This window comes from Macaca nemestrina, chromosome 1 (genome assembly GCF_043159975.1).
Source record: "Macaca nemestrina isolate mMacNem1 chromosome 1, mMacNem.hap1, whole genome shotgun sequence".
In the NCBI taxonomy this organism is placed as follows: Eukaryota; Metazoa; Chordata; class Mammalia; order Primates; family Cercopithecidae; genus Macaca; species Macaca nemestrina.
The window spans coordinates 166,309,920-166,330,814 of NC_092125.1; the positions used below are offsets into that span (position 1 = coordinate 166,309,920).

At 38.9% G+C, this 20,895-nt stretch overlaps 1 protein-coding gene across 3 annotated transcripts in view; it reads right to left on the reverse strand.

Annotated features, from left to right (window-relative positions):
- Positions 1 to 8,006, reverse strand: part of LOC105498469 (interleukin 12 receptor subunit beta 2) — a 98,977-nt gene extending 90,971 nt beyond the window's left edge. The window contains exon 1 of one of the 3 annotated variants that reach the window (XM_071091477.1): positions 7,883 to 8,006. The gene's annotated coding sequence lies outside the window, so the exon portion shown is untranslated. Of the gene's footprint in view, positions 1 to 7,561; positions 7,824 to 7,882 lie in introns of those variants that run through there. The other 2 variants (XM_071091470.1, XM_071091474.1) reach the window with 2 other exon arrangements.
- Positions 8,007 to 20,895: the final 12,889 nt, after the last annotated feature.

Genomic DNA, 20,895 nt, shown 5'->3' on the forward strand with positions numbered 1-20,895 from the left:
TGTTGTATTAGTAAAGGTGTTAAAATATACTCTTATGACATATTGACGATTGGAGTTAAAGGCACTTGAAAAACAGCAGGTGCAAGAAGATCACTTTGACTTTTCTGCTGTTTCTTAAAATAAGAAGATAAAATTCCCATATGAAAGACATTCCCTGTACTAGAAAGAAAGTCAACAACATCTTTATCTTCAAGGATGAGAAGTTGAGACCGAGAGAATTCTGTACAAACCTTAGCATCCCCACATAATTTAGTCACATTTTTATAGTTTACTATTCTTTGCCCAATCCAGTATTTAAGTAACTGACTCTCACTACTTCTTTAGGTCTTCGTTTCTTCATGTCTCCCATGTCCCATAATATTTGTTGAGTAAATTTGTATTGTTTTTTTTCCTGTTAACCTAATGTCAACTTAATTCTCAGACTCAACCAAGACCCTAGGAGGGTGGAGGGGAGTTTTTCTACCCCTATAGTAGCTATGCTAGCTGCTGCATTAAAATTTGGAATATTCTGGCGTAGATAAAATTATGGATTGAACTGGAAGATAACTAAATGAATGGCTACATAGGGATTAAGAAGGTTTCGGCTTCCTAACTGCAAAAGATATCTATGGCACCCCTTTGTAGAAATTTTCAACATGGATCACAATTTATGAAGCTATAACATTCTCCAAATAGTAAAATACTCAGATGATAATTATAAGGATTTTAAAAAATGGATATATATGAAATATGTTTTTTATATATTGTGTCCGATTATTAAATAGGTTAAAATATATGTGTATATTATATAAACATATATATGTATATGAAATGGGTAAAATGGAAGAAAAATTTGAGTTTATATAATGGTACATCTATCCAAACACAAACTTGCTGATTTTCTCTGACTACCAGGTAAAAATAGCTTCTCCATTTATGAGAAGTTCAGAATCCCCAAAGACCTTCAAGTAAATGAAGTATCTTCCAATAAAATGAAACCTCCTATAACTGTAAACATCCTTCACATACCCTGCCTAGGGGGTAAATATTAAAACAACAACTCTATCTTGAATCAGAAAATCAAAGAGTGTGCTATGTCATTGACTCATCACTCAAGTTGTGACAGTTTCCAGATGGTGAAAACAACGTCTCAGATCAGGAATGGGGGTGGGGTGGGCGGGAACAAGCCAGAAATACACCAACCGGCAGGAAGACAGAGACAATTACTCCCTGACCAGCCTCTTTCCCCATTGCTCTAGAGAGAAGCACAAAGCATGCAGCTACTTCAAAATTGTATTGTGCTAGGCTAGGAAAAAAGAAACTCTTAAGTTTCCTTTCACAGGTGATAATCTCATGCTGGCAGGAAAACTTTCTACTTCCAAATTCTTCGGTAGCACCGTATTAAGGTCAAGGGAAACAGTGGTATTAAGGAAAAGAAAAAGGTGAATGAATCTCAGTTCTGCTGTCTGCTATTGACTGTGAGAGCACCATTTCCTCATCCCTTACAATAGGTATAGTAATACCTAGCTCGACAAAGTTACAGTGACGATTAAGGCAAAGTTATTGTGAACAGTCCATGGTGTCGTGGATTCATGAGAATACTTAGCACAAAGTAGGAACCCCACTGAGACTGGTTCCTATTTCCCCTGCTGATTCCCTCATTTGTATTTCTTTGCTAAATCACATATGATTTTCAGTGTACTAGAGTTGTATGTTTTCTTAGGCCAGGTAAAAAAAATCTTAATTCCTAAGACTATCAAAGAACTTAAAAAGTCAGGGGAGGAAGGAGCCACACGAGTTACTAGTAACTACTGTGTGCTGCTGCTCCCTTCCCCTCCAACAGCTGACATTTCAGTCTGGGCTACCACAGACAACCAAATGACCAAGTATGCCTCAAGGCTGGTTGTCATATAAATGCATGTTGTTAATGATCAGGTGACTAAACGAGGCAAAGAACAAAATTTTTCCCTTCTGCCTGCAAAGCTACTTACAGAGATATGTTTTACTGGTAGCAGATCAATATACAGACAACACTTCAGAGGTCATTTATTCCCTACTTTACACATGGATCACCGTGGCTTAGAAAAAAGAGGGGACTTGTTCAAGTTCACATTAATAGCAAAATCCAGATCAGAACCTCTGTCTCTCTCTCTCTCTTTTTCTCTCTGATGCAGTCCCATTCTGTCGCCCAGGCTGGAGTGCAATGGTACCATCTTGGCTCACTGCAACCTCCACCTCCTGGGTTCAAGTGATTCTCTTGCCTCAGCTTCCCGAGCAGCTGGGACTACAGGCGTGCGCCACCACACATGGCTAGCTAATTTTTGTATTTTTAGTAGAGATGGGGTTTCACCATGTTGGTCAGGCTGGTGTTGAACTGACCTCAGGTGATCTGCCTGCCTTGGCCTCCCACAGTGCTGGGATTACAGGCATGAGCCACTGTGCCCAGGCAGTCTCCTGATTTCTAATCCAACATTACTTCTAGATGTGAGACTGCTTGTAATCAATAGCAACTGTAGCAGCATAATACTAAAAATAATGTTAATCTTAACACTATACTAATATTAATGCTGCAATTTTTTGATCTCTTACTATGTTTCAGGCATGATGCTAGGCACCTTACATACAATCTTTATGATACCTATCTAGTAAAGCATTTATAATGCCTAATGCTTTACTCTTCAGAAGGTTGACTCATTACTTCTGATGCCCACCTCCCTCAAAAGAGGATGAAACAACAAAACTCAGCGCACATACAATATGTAACTGTGTCTAATGCTATTCCACTATGGTGATGGAAAAGGATAATCAAATGAAGTTACCCGTTAGCTAACCTTCTCTTCTTCATTAATTTTTTCTGAGTTATGGGCATGAAAATGAACTGGTTTTCATTCTAAGTCTACCCTTTGGTGAAAGAATGTAACAAGCCATTACATGGGCAAAAGTCCGTCTATCAGGCCCCATCATCAAGTCAGCCCCATTCATAACGTCATGTTAAATGGCTTGAAGGGGAAGAAAAGTAAAACGCACAACCTTCTCTACTTTTTCTTCTTTCTATTCAATAGTCCAAGCACTGTTTACATGAGCCAAATTTAACACACACACCTGCTTTCCTTTTTGTGCAGCTGATGAAGCTCCCTGGAATTTTCTCTAATTTCACTGGTAAGCATTTGTAGTCCTATGGTTCCTCTTTAATTTCACCCAAGTACGGGAACTTTCTTTTCTTGCTCAAATTCAGGAGACTTCTGAATTTTTGTTCCTTTTTTTTTTTTTCAAATTCAATGTGCTTTCTCTTTTCCCTCTTTATAGCTTATTTTTAAAAACTTCCTTTATGCTTTTCTCTCTTCTATTTTTTCTGGAATGTTGTTTCTGTCAATTCTGTTCGTCTTTATTTCCATTTTAGATATATCCCATTTGACATAATAGACTCCTGAAATGTTGTGTGTAAACAAATCACAGTTGAAATGAATTTATCCCACCCCAACCCCTGAATCGTCTGTACTGAGAACTATTTTATCCTATAGATTGAACAAGCATTTATCCAATATAACAGTAAAAAGAAAGAAAGAAACAAGACATGAATGGAGTCTTGGAAAAACAAGACACTTTCAAATAAACTACATGACATTTTTTCTTTCTTTGAATAGCTCCCATAAGCCTAAAACTTTCATGGCAAGTGTTCAATAAAGCTTCAAAAACTCCAGCCTTCTCTGATTCACTCTCTGTATCCTGCTAGACCTGTTGATAAAATCAGCTGTCTTCTACTGGGAAGGATGATGTGCTGGAAAGAGGCCCCGGGCGCCACGCCTGTTTCCTCCATTTCTGCCTCTGTCACCATGGCAGCTAACTTCATACTTCAAAGCTTCTTTTCCTTATTTTAAAAATAGCAATTGACCTTTATTGAGAAAATTAAACCTCTTTCACTAACTTTTCTTCCTTAGTTTATTGGAAAGGTTTTTTCTTTGACATCCTCAATCTGGAAGTCTCTGTTTATGGACAATGGCAGGAGGTTTATCCTTGGATCTCGGGTATCCAGGACTTGCAAAGTCCTGGCCAAGTTTTGCTTTACCTTGTAAGCAACCACTGAGTGTTTTCATAAAGTACTATAAGGCATTAACATATTAAAACAATTACATTGTTTTGAGAATTTTCTAAGAATTTCACAATTAAGATAATTGGAGGCACACTTGGGAGGGGAATTAAAGAACTAAGGGTAGTGATCAGCATCCCACCGTGTTTCCCCAGGTTTCTCATATAAATGAAGAATTCAGTCAAAGTCTCTACACTAACAACGCTCCATCTCAGTATCTCCTGATATTTTACTTAATATGTTGCTTTTCCTGCATATAACTGCAAAATAGAGGTTAAAAGATTCTAATTTTAATAATCTTTTGTAGACATTTACTTAGTAGTTTATCACTGTGCAAAGCACATAATTTAGTTGTTAATATTTGGTCAAGTACATAATGTAATGATTAGTATCCTATTTTACAGATAGAAAAATCTGTAAGTTGACCAAGATAACCCAGAAAAACCACACATAAATCCAGAATTGGATTCGAGTTACATTTTATGTTTCCCTTCTCGCTCCATGAGCACCTGAGAAATAAAAATCCAAGCTTGATGCTCTGTGAGTCGAACTGCTTTCCCTCTTCTACTGGTTTAAATTCTGCAGGAATAGGCTTACTCCCCTCATTTATTCTCAGCAAGCCTCAGGGCTCCCATGTTGAACCCACAAAGCTACTACCTCCAAGAGGAATTGAACCATGTTTACTCTCATCACCTCAGTCCAAGCTCCTAGAAGAGCCTCCTGAGCAAGTGGAGTAGTAACGAAACGAGCAGTGGATCTGCTCAGGACACCGAAGTCTAGGCTAGGATAACTCTAGCTGTATGGCCTGTATACAGCTCAATCAATGTTACCTCACTTGACCACTCAGCCTAAGTTTCTTCATCTGTAAAAAGGGAATAAGAACAGCACCTACCGGACGGGCACGGTGACTGAAGCCTGTAATCCCAGCACTTTGGGAGGCTGAGGCGGGCGGATCACGAGGTCAAGAGATTGAGATCATCCTAGCCAACACGGTGAAACCCCGTCTCTACTAAATATACAAAAATTAGCTGGGCGTAGTGCCGTGCACCTGTAATCTCAGCTACTCGGGAGGCTGAGGCAGGAGAATCACTTGAACCCAGGAGGCGGAGGTTGCAGTGAGCTGAGATCGCGCCACTGCACTCCAGCCTGGCGACAGAACAAGACTCCATTTCAAAAACAAAAAACAAACAAAAAACCAGCACCTACCTCACAGGATTATTGTGAGGGTTAAATGACAAGCTGTTAGCAGAGTGCCTGGTATATAGCAAGAGCTCAATCAATGTTACCTGCTATTATTATTATGATAAGAAAAAAGGCAGTATAACTTCTTTTCAGTGACACTACGAGAATTAAGTTAGATGGCATTGCTTTTGACTCCTCTCTTTGCCCTCTCATCTGGTTTACCACTGAAAGACTGATTTGATTAAAACTAGATTCAGTAACTCCTAACTTCATGCCACCTATCATTTAAGACATATTAAGTATTCTCAAAATTTTCCCAAACAATTTTGACTTCATAGGTCATGAACTGGGCCTTACGTTTCTTTATATTCACTAAGTCTAAGTCCAGCAAATGCACTGACCATAATGTACATGTTCAATACTTATTTGGAAAACAAAAACAAACCACTGTTACACTAGTGAAGAGCACTAGAAACTTTCTAGAGCAAAGGAAATTGTATAAGACTTCTTTTGGGATTTGGCTTTGTTTTTTTTGAGACGAAGTTTCATTCTTGTCAACCAGGCTGGAGTGCAGTGGCGCGATCTCTGCTCACTGCAACCTCTGCCTCCTGGGTTCAAGTGATTCTCCTGCCTCAGCCTCCCGAGTAGCTAGGATTACAGGCATGTGCCATGATGCCCTGCTAATTTTTGTATTTTCAGTAGAGATGGGGTTTCACTATGTTGGCCAGGCTCTCTCAAACTCCTGACCTCAGGTGATCCGCCCACCTTGGCCTCCCAAAGTGCTGGGATTACAGGCATGAGCCACCGCGTCTGGCCATTCTGCACAAATTTATATGTAGGAGTTGACAGCAGTGCTGTGAGTATAATTACAAAGATGACAAATAATTTAGTAGAGAGCAAACCAGGTGAAGCAATACAAAAATAAGTCCACAATTGAGAAATGATGCCCCATACCTACTGTACTTGGAGGATTCTTCTACCTTAAAAATTATACATGTGCTTTAGAATTTTTTTTCACACTAAAACTCATTCTAACACAGGAAAGATTCTGTTTGTCAAAGTTTGGGAATTTATCAGCTTATATAACCATCATGACATTCAAGACGCATGACATATGGAAAAGAGCATATTGCAAACTTCTGGAGCCTGTTGTGCCTAACAGATAGTGTAATGTATTGAGGATTTCACATTAAAATAGGGAAGAAAGTGCTAGCTCTTAGCCACTAAGGTCCTTTTAGTGGACCTTAGTGTGGACTTTAGTGTTGGACAGAGAAATAGGGCACTGGACCATTCCTATTAATGGAAAATGAGAATCCAACATTTGTTTGCTCAAGTGGAGGTGGGTATAAGGTTCTGAGCCAGAGAGGTAGAAACAGAAGGAACACAGTTTTGAGCCAGAAACCTGTCGCTCTAACTGTGTGAAACATGTAAGTTTCCACATCTGTAAAATGGGAATACTAATAACAGTTTCACTATGTTTTTAAGGAATTAGATAATGTATATTCAAGAACCAAATACCTAGTAGGTGCTCAACAAAGATGTTCATCTACACAGAGCACACACATAGTAGATGATAACAATTATCTAGAGTTTTAAAAATGGAGAAAAAAGGACTAATTTTGCCCTGTTCTTTATATATATGTGCATATATATTTAATATGTATATATTTAATATGTATATATTTATATATTTTTAAATATATGTATGTATGCATGTATTTTTAAGACAGAGTCTCGCTCTGTTGCTCCGTTGCCTAGGCTGGAGTGCAGAGGTCCCATCTTGGTTCACTGTAACCTCTGCCTGCCGGGTTCAAGCAATTCTCCTGCCTCAGCCTCCCAAGTAGCTGGGATTACGGCGTGAGCCACCCTGCCGGGCCCCTGTTCTTAAGCAAGATCTATTTGTATGCTTTTAGGTTACTATTTGTAAGACCTGAATCTAACGGTACAGATACATAATCACGAACAATGCTGACACTGATATTTAGTGTGTCCCAGGGAGGTGAGAAGGGCCTCATAGTTCACAAAGGAAGAGGCATTTCACAGAAGAGAAAACTGAGGCTGGCCAATTTGCTTGCACCAGAGCATTGCTAGTAACTGGCCAGCAGGGTCAGTCCAGAGGTCACAGGAAAGCCTGCTGAGACAGGGATAGTTCACCCTCATCCGAGACTATGGAAGGCCCCCCCCCAATATCTTACATTAGATACATTTTCAAGCAACGGGAGCCACGCCTGTGGGCCTGAACCAAGGCTGGACCCTCAGGGGTGCCCTCTGCCCTTTCCCAGTCGCCGTCCCCTCTCTTCCGTGTGAGCCCACCTCTCTGTGCCCGGCCCGGAGAGTACCTTGGAGGCTCAGTCAGCGCGCTCCCTCCCCTCCATCCAGCCAAACCACAACCCAGTACCTCCAAGTGAACATCTGTGCCCAGGGCGTTAGGACTGTGATGAAGAGAAGCCATCTGAAATCATATTGGAAGACTTAAAAAATAATATATATTTTTTCGTTTTCTTAAAGAGAGAAGACGTCCCCGAAGTCTCCTCGGGAAGACGCGAGGCACGGAATCCCGGGAACGCAGACACCCCGCTGGTCAGGGATCCTGGGGTTCTCTCTGTCCCCCACCCCGAGCCACTGGTCACTCACCGCGTGTCGCCTGCCCGCGGGCGCGGTCCCAGGCCGGCGGGGACCGGGTGGCTGCGGTGCTCTGGGCCGCACGTGTCGCGCTCTCCGCTGGTGCTCAGGGGTTCCCGGTGCCAGCGCCCGCCCTCCAGCCTCCGCGCCCGCCACCCCCGCGCCACCGACTCCGGGGCGGGCGCTGCAGCGCCGAGGTGCGGGGAGCTGGCGGCGAGTGGTGGTCGGGCCGGGGCTGGGGCCGGGGCTGGGCGGTGGCAGCCGGGCGGAGAGAGCTTGCTTCTCTGTGAGCGAGTTCGGCGCCGGACGCGCAGTGGGGCGGGCGCTGTGGTTTCCACCGCGCGGGTCGAAGCGGGCTCGGGTGGGATTCTGCCACCTGTGGGCTCTGCTGTGTCTCCTTGAGCAAGATAATTCTCTCTCCACGGTCAGATTCCCTTCATATAAAATGCGGATAATAAAGCTTGTCTCACAAGACGGAGCAAAGGTTGACCGAGGTGAGGTGCGTTTATGCACCTGTATGATAGGCGCTACAAAATCATGTTCTCAGCGTTCACAGACACAGAGAAGTGGCACTTTGTGGACGGTCATCAGGGAACTTTCCTCGCAGATGTCCTTTCTCTGTGCTCTGCACCGCCCAGCTCTTACCACACCTGAGCGCCAAAGCTTCCCAAGTGGACTGCTCACAAGACCGCCCACTGGAGTGCGGGCAGAACATACTGGAACTTCCATTTGTATTTGCCATCTAAAAAATGAGAAAAAAGTTAAACCCGAAGAGATGGCGTGTTACCACGCCCGTATAGGTCCCATGTTACAAGCGGTGCTCTCAGGGAAGAGGGAAAACTGCCCACAGTGCAGAGGGGTCAGCAGTTGTGCCTTTATCTATGACAATATTACTTTAAAAAAAAAAACAAACAAGCAAACAAACACGTTTGTTTAAATTTATGGAGACAGAATCTCACTCTGTTGCCCAGGCTAGTCTCAAACTTCTGGCCTCAAGCAATCCTCCCGCCTCCCCCCAAATTGCCCCCCAAATTGCCTCCCGCCTCCCCCCAAATTGCGGGGATTACAGGCCTGAGCCTCAGCGCCCGTCAACAAAATTCCTTTAAATCTAAGACTTCCTTAATTATAAGACATACCATTATTTATGCACTGGTAAGAAATAAAAAGAACGGCCAGGTAAACAACGACAATGCTTTCTCAACATTTAGAATCTTTTAAACTAAAATTTTATTTAGTTTAGAGATTTTATTTATTTAGATATCTCTAAATAAACTTTAGATTTTAGACATACGTATATTACCTATCGATTTTTTTTTTTTTTTTTAAAGTCCCCCTGCTGTGGTCTCTGGAGTTTTCTTCTAGTCCACTGAGCCCAATCCAGGTTTGCTGAGCTTGCACAATAGGACAACTACATACCACACTTCTGGGCATTACCTTAAAACCGCTCCCAAATGAGATGTTAAATATGAAAAATGTACATCTTAGAATCAACAATGTACAGTAGATTGTCTTTATGGGATTGTGACATATTGTAGTTTACAGGCTTTAGTAGTTTATCTACATGAATAATTTTACTAAAATCTTTTAAATTGTAGAATCTTAATATTACTTTGTAATGAGATGATACATAATTGTAAAAATCATTTGTAACAAAGTTTTTAAAAGTTGTCTTAAAGTGAGTCATTTTCTTTATTTTTACAAAAAAACACACAAATATCCTAAATTTGCTGATTTTTTCTGTATTGATATATGGTTCTCAGTATATGTTATCTAATAGATCTTTTTGAAGAACAAAAAACCCCAGAGATTTATTTGTTATTGTTTCTTCAAGGTAATTTTCACAACAAGTGATACCTTGTTATGAAGGGACGATTTGAAAACAAGTATTTCAAAGTGTTGCCATTATTGTGTGTTTTTCTTACTAACGATTATATGATTGTCATCTACAGAAAATGCTTTTAAAAACTTGGAAACAATTTGCTATTTTGTTTCAATCTTTTAATTGAGCAGTTCAGTGGATTTTGAATCCATTTGTTAAAAAATATAAAAATGCTGCAGCTTCTCATTAATTTAAAATGACAACTGATTGATATGAGAAATAAGATTATTATAGCCAAATGTTATAACAATCTTGCATAATTCATGGATTTTTCAATACTTTTTAGTGAGAAGGAAGGCTTTTAATTTTGTTAAATCAATAATTTCAAAAATGTATTTGATTCTTTATCTCATTTAAAAATTTAATTTATATATTGTGTGTGCGTGTGTGTGTGTATGTGTATATATGTGTGTATACATATATATGTATATATATGTATACACACATATATATACATATATATACACACATATATACACATACACACACACACGCACACACAAACATATAAATACGCATATACATATGTTTCATAAGGAAATAAAAAAACAACCAAACATATGTTGGGGATGTTTCTCAAAAATGCTTTTTTTTTTTTTTTTTCCTGAGGGAGCATACCATATAAAATGTTGAAAGACCACTGCTCTATTAACTTCTAATGGTAGCATCTCACAAAATTGCTGCAGTCAGACACAAAATGGTGTTCCAAATGCATCTGAGGCATATTCTTTGAGGGAACAGATGAGGAAAGAACTTGAGTCTGGTTGTTAAGCAAACACAACAAATTATGAGAATACAATAAGATGCAGGTAACAGTGATAGCCTTCTTTATTCTCTTCTTTTCCCTAGATGCAAGAAAAAAGAAGTCAGAAGATGACCACTTTTACATAAATATTATTTGAGAAATTATCATGCTCTAGGTCCATCAGTATATTGTTTAACTTAGAGTTACATTATCAAGTGAAGACTTGCACTGATTGCTATTGATAACAGTTGCTCTCTTATCCTGCATGGTCCCTGGATTATAAACTCTATGCACTCAAGAATCCCTTATCTTCAGCATCTGGCACACTGAGTGGCACAGGGCAGGTGGTCAATAAGTATTTATTGAATTGAACTGATTTGTTCTGGAAAGATCCCATTCCTTTTGGCCAATTCAACAGGATTACAGGTGTTGTCCAGTCTTCACACTTTTCAACAGTTAAAAATTAGTTGGAAAATTAAATATAATTTTTCTTAGCAAGTCAGTAACCTTTCCGGATGAAATCATCATCTGTAGAGGCCTTTCTATGTCCCCACTTCCTTTTTCTGCCTTCTCCTCCTATTAATATTTGGGAGTTTCACTAATACAGGCATGGCTTTTGTCAGTGGTTGCCTGTCTAGTTAGAGAAAAAACAAAACAAAACAAAAAATAAAAACAACAAAAAAAAAACTTGCTTCTGTGCTTTCTAAAGAATTAACACTAGATGGTAGAGGATGCCTGATGAAGCAGGAGTCTAATATACAACCCAAAATGTCAACTATGATTGTTAGGGTAATCATTTTTAAGTCTATGGGTATGATACGGTCTTCTGTGTAGCTGTTAGGTAAATGAATGTACTTGCAAATCAAAAGCTCAATTAAGTGGATAACCACAGTGACAGTGACAAAGTCTTTTCTAGGAAATACTAGTTCAGTTTCCATTTCTGGTATAGTTCCATTACTTTAAATGTCTAACTTGGTTCATTGCTGATACCAAACACCCTGAAAATATGTAATCACACTATTCTATGAATAACTGAGATGTGCTTTTCCTAAAGTGTCACTTGTCAGGGTAAACACTAAGAAGTGATTGCTAACATAGTGATTTAAGGCATCAAATGAATGCTGGCACTTATTAAACTTGGTGAGAAGGTTTTTAACATCATTTTAAACTTTTACTTATAATGAGGAAACTCAGAATCTAAGATTAACTGTTCAACATTACTGCCTCATTTTGTAAAAGTTTCATTTCTAAAACTTTTTACTTTGTTTTACTCATCTCTCCAAAGTATTAAACTTACAGGACACCAACATAACTCCTGAATATATTTGTAGAGTTATGTATGGAAAAAGTTTATGTAAAATTAAAATAGCATGATACCAGATTCTCAGATTATGAATAATCTCCATCATTCTTAAGATGTAGACTTATACATTCTCCACAACTGACATTTAACAAGCACAAACATTGTTTGCAGATGAACAAACTGGCCAGGCTCAGTGGCTCATACATATAATCTCAGCATTTTGGGAGGCCAAAGCAGGTGGATCACCTGCAGCAAGAGTTCAAGACCAGCCTGGCCAACGTGGAGAAATCCCATCTCTACTGAAAATACAAAACTTAGCCAGGCATGGCGGTGTGCACCTGTAATCCCAGCTACTTGGGAGGCTGAGGCAGGAGAACGGCTTGAACCCAGGAGGCAGAGGTTGCAGTGAGCCAAGATAGCACCACCACACTCAAGCCTGGGCAACAGAGCAAGACTCTGTCAAAAAAAAAAAAAAAAAAGATAAACAAACCAAATGGAAATTGCCATGTCTCAGAGAGGAGCAATGCATTTTCAAGCGGCCTTTAGGTTGCTGGAAGCCTTGTTAAATGAACATAAAGGTTAAAGAGTAAAGTGAGAGACGAGGCAAATTTAAAGCTGTGATAGCTGCAGGGTCCTACACAACATAAATTTTATTCACAAACTGGCTCTGCTATTCTTAGCAGCTAAATCTAAACATATGTTACAGGATTCACAGATTCCATCATGTCATGGCTGGTTATCTGATCATCAGAGTCAGAACTTTTGGTGGTGTAAAACTATGGCAAGTTCTTATAAAAAGGAGAGTGATTTGCATAAAAGGCAAATTTCTCACAAACATAAAACCACACATATGCTCCTCATTTTGTTGATGTTGTTGTTTGTTTGTTTTTGATTTGTTGTAGAGTACATCAACAGAAGCCCCATGAAAAGTACTCTGAAATGTGGATGTATAATCACTAAGATTCTTTTCTACATTCCATTCTTCTGGCTTCAAATATCCCTATTTTCCATGCTTCTCATATATAGAAAATACTCTGATTTCCCAAATGAGACAACCCAAAGTCCTGTCCAGTCACGGCATCCAGCTCAGAGCCAAGCTCTCTGAAAAATGAGCACTGGTGGCTACCTAGTGAGATGTGCCTCCTCCGGGTCCACAGGCTATACACAAACAAGTGAAAAAAAAACCCAGGTTACCTGCACCCCCTACCCTTCCCTGCCCCACTCCAATGATGTAAAATGGTGGAACAGGGACAATGAATGCTCAGCTTAGGAAAAGGAGAAGCATGTGACACACCAGAAGTCATTGGTCCAACGTACCACTGTCTTCAGTGGGGAATGCATTTGTTTTTTATTTTGGCCTGTAGACCCTCTGCTAAAACTGAGGCAGGAAGAATCTCAATTAAGTATCCTTTTCTACGAATCAAACACTGCAGACTAGTATCAAATTTTAATATTATTTCCTTTCCCCTCCAGTCTCTCCTTCCCAAATAATAGTTTTATGAGACTCTTTCCACATTTTTCTCAATGCCTTTATAGATGTATAAAAGCATTTTAGATATTTTTTATATTTAAACCATATAGAAAATATATTCTATGTTTAAACAAATTGAGCTATTCTATTTCCCTATCTATCCATCCATCTTTTGTTTTCCTTTTACCACATGACACAAACTTCATTCCATAATGAACACAGTAGAGCTCTCATTTTTTTCTTTTTTCCTCTCTCTCTCTCTCTTTTTTAGACAGAGTTTCGTTCTGCTGCCCAGGCTGGAGTGCAGTGGCACGATCTCAGCTCACTGCAGCTTCTGTCTCCCGAGTTCAAATGATTCTCCTGCCTCAGCCTCCCAAGTAGCTGGGACTACAGGCATGTGCCACCACACCCTGCTAACTTTTGTATTTTTAGTAGAGATGGGGTTTCACCCTGTTGGCCAGGCTGATCTCAAACTCCTGACCTCAAGTGATCCACCCACCTTGGGCTCTCAAAAGTGCTGGGATTACAGGCATGAGCCACTGCGCCTGGCCTCATTTTTTTCAAAAGCTACAAATATGCCATACCATGTACGTGCTAAGACTTAGTCAACCATTCTCTTATTTACAGGTCTTCAGGTTTCTAATTCCCACCTGCCCCCCTGCGTCCCCCAAAATGCAGCATACTCACCAAAATAAAAATATTCTTACACATATACTTGTACAAATATATGGTGCTTTTATTTGTGGGTAACATAATCTCATATGTAGCTTGTTGAATCAAAGAATATGAGCTTTTTCACTTTAATGGATTATGCCGCATTACCATCCAAATTGTAGTAATTCATACTTCCACTAGCATGCCACATTATCACTAATAGTGAACGCTATAAATCTTCTATAATTATCAATCTAACATGTGAAAAATGATATTTCATTGCCTTACACTGTGTATCTTTGATTGCAAACATCTTTTCATATGTCTGATAGTTTAAAAATATGTATTATTATTAATTTATCTCAGTCTACCTTCAAATAGTATGCCAGTTTGTGTATAATACAAAACCTTTACAACAGTATGCTTCTATCCTTATATCTTTTGCACGATTTCATTGTACATTTTACTTTCATTTATGTTTTAAGCCCCACAATACATTATTACTATTTTTACTTAGTTATCTTTTAAAAAATTAAAAAATATAAAAACAAACATTTTCTATATTTCCTCATATATTTACAATTGCTACTGCTATCTACTCCTTTGTGTAGATCAAAATTTCCAGCTGGTAGCATTTCCCTTCAGCCTAAATAATTTATTTTAATATTTCCTATAGCATAGGTCTGCCCTTGACAAACTTTCTCAGCTTTTGTGTTCTTAAAAATTGTGTTTTGTTTTGTTTTTTTTTTTTGCCTTCATTTTTGAAGAACTTTTTTTACTCTATCTAAAATTCTAGGTTTACTTCTCCTCCTCCCAGCATATTAAATACATTATTTCCTAGTCTTCTGGCTTGCAGCATTTCTGTTGAGAAGTCAGTGTTAAGTCTAATCTTGCACTCCTGTGTGTAATTGTTTTTTCTCTTAATGGCTTTCAGATCTCCTTATAATGGATTTTCAACTATTATGATGTGCCTTGGTGTGGTTTCCTTTGTGTTTATTCTGCTTAGTATTTATTGAGCTTCTTGGATCTGTGGTTTTGCAGTTTTTGCTAAATTTGGAAAACTTTTCATATTTATTTCTTCAACTGTTTCTTCTGCATCGCTAGATTCTAATTACATAATTTTGGTGTGTTTGACATTGTCCTACAGGTCACTGAGGCTCTATTCATTTTTTTTTTCAGTCTTTTTTTTCTCTGCTTCAGTTTGGAAAAATTTCATCGCTATATCTCCAAGTTCATTGCTCTTTCTTCTGCAATGTCAAATTTGTGAAATCCATCCAATTAGCTTTTTATATAAGATATTAAAGTATTTTTCAGCTCTGGAAATTCCATTTATTTTGTATAGTTTCGATTTCTCTTTTTTTTTTTTTTTTTTTTTTTTTTTTTTTTTTTTTTTTTTTTTTGAGACGGAGTCTGGCTCTCTCACCCAGGCTGGAGTGCAGTGGCTGGATCTCAGCTTACTGCAAGCTCCGCCTCCCAGGTTTACACCATTCTCCTGCCTCAGCCTCCCGAGTAGCTGGGACTACAGGCGCCCGCCACCTCGCCCAGCTAGTTTTTTGTATTTTTTAGTAGAGACGGGGTTTCGCTGTGTTAGCCAGGATTGTCTCGATCTCCTGACCTCGTGATCCGCCCGTCTCGGCCTCCCAAAGTACTGGGATTACAGGCTTGAGCCACCGCGCCCGGCCTCGATTTCTCTTATTATTAGTTTTTCCCTTTAAATCCTCGAGATTTTTATAATAGTTGTAAAATCCTTGTCTCCTGTTTCTGTTATCTCTGTTGTTTCTGGGTCTATTTCTATTGCTGACTTTTCTCCTAGTTATGAGTCTTATTATTTGTGCTCTTTGCCCATCTAGTAGCCTTTTTCTACTGAACCCTTGAGATTGTGAATGTTGCATGATCTGCAAAGCCTAAGATATTTGCTATCTGGCCCTTTAAAGAAAAGTTGCTGTGCCCTGCCCTAGATGTGCAGAATTGTGTTGAGTGAAATTGTCAGTATATAGAGTTCACAGTGTGCAAGTGTCTTTTTAAGTCCACATCCCCTTTTAATTTTTTATTTTATCTTATTTTCTTTTCCCCTCATTTGTCATTCATCTCAGTGCTATTCTTCTTTCTACTCCATAGACACTCTTATTTATAAATATTTTTCCAATTCACATCTCTTGTGTTTATTTACATACATATGAATCTGTGATAAAATACTTTGCTATATGCGTTAAAATTTTAAATAAATGGTAGTATGCTATAGATTTAATGCTGCTTTTAAGTTTTTTCTCCATCAACATTATGTTTTTATAGTCAATCTATGTTGCTACAAGTAGCTTCATTTTTTCAGTCTGCTGCGCAGCATTTCATCACCAGCATAATCCACATTTACATAGTCATGCTCATATTCATGGGCTTCTAGGTTGCCTCCAATTCCTTACCACCACAAATAATACCTTGATAAAAGAACATCCTAATGTATGTCCCTTGTGTACATATCTGGGTGTTTCTATGAGGTATGTACCCAGAAACAGAAGTGCTGGGTCGTAAGAGATGCACCCACTCAATTGTACTAAGTACTACCACATTGCTCTCCAAAATTGGCCCTGCCAGTTGGGACTCATATGAGTACCACATAAAAATATGTTTCTCCACATCCTTTCCAGAATTTTGTCTTATCCAACTTTATTTATTTCCTGTTGCTTTGCAAAAAATTACTACAAACTCACTGGCTTACAAGAATACAGATTTTTACAGTTCTGAAGGCCTGAAGTTTGAAATGCGTATGGTTGAGCTAAAAACCAACTTGTTGTCAGGGCTGCATTCTCTTCTGGTGCCTCTAGGAGATAATTCTTTTTCTTGCCTTTCCTAACTGCTAGAGCTACTGGCACTCTGGCTCATGATGGCTTCCTTCCATCTGCAAACACAGCAATGGCCAGTGAAATCCTTCTCACCTCCTATCACTCTTCTGACTCTTTCTTCCATAGTACAAGAATGCTTGTAATTACATTGGACCTACCTGAATAACCTCTCAATCTTAAAGTCAACTCACTAGCAACCTTAATCCCATCTGCAGCCTTAATTCTCCTTTGTCATATAACCTAACATATTCACAAACTCTGGGGATTAGGATGTAGATCTCTTTGGGAGGTCATTTATTTTTTTCTGCCTGCCACATCAACTTTCTAATCTTTGCCAATCTGTAAAGCATCTCAGTGAAGCTAAAATGCACAAAGAACTCCTGTAAACTAAGGAAAAGAAAATGAATAGAAAATAAGTAATTGATAAAAATAGACAATGCATAGGAGGAGAAAGCTGAAAGGCTAATAAATATATGAAAAGATGTTCAACTTCACTATTAATAATAGAAATACACATTAAAACTATACTGAGACCATTTTTGCAATAGTCTCACAGTTGTGCAACCATCACTACAAAGAATTTTCTTTCCCTGAGATGGAATTTTATTCACTCTTGTTGCCCAGGCTGGAGTGCAATGGCGCTATCTCGGCTCACTGCAACCTCCACCTCCCAAGTTCAAATGATTCTCCTGCTTCAGACTCCTGAGTAGCTGGTATTACAGGCATGCATCACCACACCTGGCTAATTTTGTACTTTTAGTAGAGACAGGGTTTCACCATGTTGGTCAGGCTGGTCTCGAACTCCTGACCTCAGGTGATCCACCCACCTTGGCCTCCCAAAGTTCTGGGATTACAGACATGAGCCATTGTGCCCAGCATAATCAATTTTAGAATGTTTCACCACCCCCAAAATAAATACTGTAGCCTTTAGTTACCATCCTCAGCCCCTCTCTCCCTGTGCCCCACATTCTTGCCAAACACTAATCTACTTTCTGTATCCATGGATTTGCCTATTCTAGATAGTTAATGCAAATGAAATTATGTAATATGTGGTCTTTTGCAACTGGCTTCTTTTACTTAGCATATGTTTTCAAGGTTTATCTATATTGTGGCATGTATCAGTACTTCATTACTTTTTAGAGACTAAGAACATTCCATTATATTTATACACTGCTTTTTGTTGATCCATTCATCAGTTGATAGACATTTTGATTATTCTACTGTTTTGGTAGAATGATACTGCTATGAATATTCATATACAAATTTTTGCATGGACATACGTTTTCATTTCTCTTGAGTATATTCCTAGGAGTAAAATTGCTGGGTGAAATAGTAGGTTTAAGTTTTCAAGAAACTGCCAGACTGTTTTCCAAACTGGCTACATCATTCTAAATTCCTACTATCGGTACTATATGAAGGTTCTGAGTTTTCCACAGCCTCACCAAAACCTGTTGTTACATCTTTCTGATTATAGCCATCCTAGTGAATGTGAAGCGGTATTTCTTTCTCTGTTTTGTTTGCATGAGACCATTTTTTTACATATCATATTGACAAAGATAAAAATTTGAAAAAAAGCCCACTGAGATGGAGAGGAAACTGGGAGAAAACAGTACATTAACCTATATTACTGGTGGCCATGTACATTAGCATAACCTCTGTGGAGGACTATTGTTTTATCTATCAAAATTTTAACTGCACATAACCTTTGACTTAACAATTCCTCATCTAGCAATTTGAACATAAGATATTCTTGCACATGGAAATGTGGAAAATGATGTATGTACAAGGATTTTTGAAATAATATTGTTGGTACCAATTTCCATTTATATGGTGTTGGTTATGTACAAGGAATATGATGCTTCACTTTAAAATAATGAGACAACTTTATTTGTACTGATGTGAAATTATCCCCAAGATATATTTATATGTGAAAAAAGTGAAGTGCAGATTAATGTTCTATTATGCTGTCATTTTGTAAAACAATAAGAAAAAAAATTTGTCTATGTGCCGAGACCAGCTCAGTCGGGGAGACCCTAACCCAGCAGCACTAGAGGAATTAAAGACACAAACACAGAAATATAGAGGTGTGAAGTGGGAAATCAGGGCTCACAGCCTTCAGAGCTGAGAGCCCCGAACAGAGATCTACCCACATATTTATGGGGTAAATATGCAAGCAAGTCATTAGCATTGTTTCATAGATAGTCAATTTACTAAAAGTATCTCTTATGGGAAATGAAGGGATGGGCTGAATTAAAGAAATAGGTTGGACTAGTTAACTGCAGCAGGAGCATGTCCTTAAGGCACAGATCGCTCATGCTATTGTTTGTGGCTTAAGAATGCCTTTAAGTGATTTTCCGCCCTGGGTGGGCCAGGTGTTCCTCGCCCTCATTCCGGTAAGCCCACAACCTTCCAGCTTGGGCATTAGGGCCATTATGGACATGTTACAGTGCTGCAGAGATTTTGTTTATGGCCAGTTTTGGAGCCAGTTTATGGCCAGATTTTGGGGGGCCTGCTCCCAACACCTATGTATGCCTAGGATATCTCTAAAAAAAATGCAAAAGAAACAAAGGGTGACTGCCCCAGAAAAGGAAATTGGGTGGCTGGGAAAGGTGGGAGGAGAATTTAAAGTAATATATTTTTTTTGTATCTTTGAATTTTGAGCTATATGTATGCTGTACCTATTTTATAAATGTTTACTTAAATATTTTTACACACAAAATTCTGGCATTACTTATTATGTTAATTCTAACTTTGTTGTTTGTCGTTATGATAAAATAAATCTTTTAGTTACATTTTCTGTTTCTAATTGGGTGTTGCTGGAACCAAGGGACATTTTTTTTTTTTTTTTGAGACAGAGTCTCGCTTTGTTGCCCAGGCTGGAGTGCAGTGGCACAATCTCGGCTAACTGCATCCTTGATCTTCTGGGTTCAGGCGATCCTCCCACCTCAGCCTCCTGAGTAGCTGGGACTATAGGAATGCAACACCACTCCCAGCTAATTTGTTTTGTATTTTTGGTAGAAACGGGATTTTGCTATGTTGCCCAGGCTGGTCTTAAATTCCTGGACTCAAGCAATTCGCCTGCCTTGGCCTCCCAGAGTGCTGGGATTATAAGCGTGAGCCACCACGTTTGGCCCACTAGTGCTTTTTATACACTGATCTTGTTCTGGTAAACTTTATAACAATCTGTTATAACAGTTTATTTTATTGGTTATACTAGTTTATCTTGTATCTTTTAAATGCAAATGATGATATCACCTAAAAATAGTGAAACCTTTGTCTCTTCACTTATAATTCTTCTTATTTCTTTTTATTGTCTTATTGTGTTGTTTTGGTGGAGTTTTCTTTTTCCCATTCTCACTAACGGGGCAGCCCTGTGTGGTTCCCAGGGTTATGTAAGCTTTCCATCAAACACAGGTCCAAGACTGATCACTAAACTCTCCTGAGCAGTATTAAAGCTCCAGTCCTGAAGGTCTGTAATTGTTTCTTTTACTCCCGTGAGCTGTTCTGTTTTCTCTCTCACTTGATGCCCTTACTTTGGGCCTCTTTTCATTTCTGGCACATGGGGTTGTTCTTTCTTGCTTTTTGCTTGGCTATATGTTTTAAACAATTAAAAAATACTTTTAGATCATTGGGGAAAAAAAAGAAAAAAATAATAGGATTTCTGTGTGTTTGGAGTTAGAGAGAGCTTTCTGTATTAGTCTAGTCTGCCATATTATTTTCTGATTTCTCTGCCTGATCACCCTCCCTTTTAATCCCCCTTACTGTCCTTATTTTTTCCCCCAGTCATTCAAAGGCAGGTACGTTTGTCAGAATTTTTTTTTTTTTTTTTAACCATCTTTGCTTCTCTCCATATTCTCTTTCCTTTGGTAAATCAGTGTTCTACTGCTGTCATGAATTGCTATAAATATAGGGGCTTGAAGCAATACATTATCATCTTATGGTTTTGGCAGCTCAGGAGTCTAGGCACAACTTAACTAGATTCTCTGTTTGGAGTCTCACAAGGCTGCAGTCACCATGTGGACCAGGGCTATGACAGCATCTGAGGTTTTTGTCCTCTTCCAAGTTCATTGGAAGTTGGCTGAATTCATTTCCTTGCATCTGATGAACTCTTGGTGGCTTGCTTCTTCAAGGCA